Source organism: Lactuca serriola, chromosome 3, assembly GCF_051521515.1.
Source record: "Lactuca serriola cultivar US96UC23 chromosome 3, Lser_US96UC23_V15, whole genome shotgun sequence".
Lineage (NCBI taxonomy): Eukaryota > Viridiplantae > Streptophyta > Magnoliopsida > Asterales > Asteraceae > Lactuca > Lactuca serriola.
In genome coordinates this window covers 225957099-225958116 of record NC_136410.1, presented here as the reverse complement: position 1 = coordinate 225958116, position 1018 = coordinate 225957099, and the positions used below count along the sequence as shown (strand labels likewise).

Here is a 1018-nt window from a genome sequence, read left to right as displayed (position 1 = left end):
GGCGGGAAAGAAGAAAGGAGAGTCAAGTTCATCCACGAGGCACAAGAGCAATCTTGAGCATTTGGATCATACGCCCGTCCAAACCGAGTCCAAAAGCGATACCGAGCCGGAATTTGAAGAACACACCAGCGAACCTGAGAACGAGCCAAGGAACGAGATGGCAGCAATTGAAGAAATGTCCATGGGAGCTTACAAGAAGCGGATCCGAGAAGATGTGGGTCCCGGTTTAGTCCAACCCGCAATACCTGCCACTGCCACATTCGAACTGAAGGGACACATATTGACTGCACTGAAGGACATCCCATTTTTCGGGAAAGATCATGAGGATGCTTTTAAGCATCTAGATGATGTCAACGACATTGCGGATTACTTCAATGTCCCAAATGTCAACAGAAACACAGTCTTGCTTAGGATGCTTCCCATCACTTTCAAAGGAGCTGCTAAGGAGTGGTTAAAAGTACTCCCACCGGGTACAATCACCACTTGGGCTTAAATGCGTGAGCAATTCCTAGACCAGTTTTGCCTGCCATCCAAGATAGCCAAACTCAAGAAGGCAATATCCAACTTTGAGCAACAGCCGGGGGAGTCATTATACGAAGCATGGGAGCAGTACAAGGGCTTGCTCAGAAATTGCTATCAGCATGATCTAAATATGCAGCAAGAGATGTCAATCTTTTATGATGGGGTCAACGTGATGACAAGACAACTCCTTGATTCTCAAGGACCTTTGACAAAGAAAAATCCAAGGGAGGTCAAAGAGCTAATTGAAGAATTTGCGAAGCACTCTCGCGAATACCACAACCTGAGGCAAGATGGAATCAAAGGCGGTGGAGGGGCCCAAATTGAAGAAATAGCAGTTGTGATGGCCATGCTAAATAATATGGATCGAAGGATAACACAAATGGACCAGTCAATACATGCCATGAGAGTGGGTTGCGAGAGATGTAGTGGTCCACACTTGACCAAAGACTGCAATGTAGATGAGTTTGGGAAAAGAAAAGCTCAAGTGTGCTACTCT

The 1018-nt window shown here is 46.1% G+C and overlaps 1 non-coding gene across 1 annotated transcript; it reads right to left on the bottom strand.

Annotated features, from left to right (window-relative positions):
• Positions 1-541: 541 nt before the first annotated feature.
• LOC145096670 (small nucleolar RNA R71) lies at positions 542-648 on the bottom strand. Its single transcript, XR_013704041.1, has one exon. It is a non-coding gene; the product is annotated as a small nucleolar RNA R71 (small nucleolar RNA).
• Positions 649-1018: the final 370 nt, after the last annotated feature.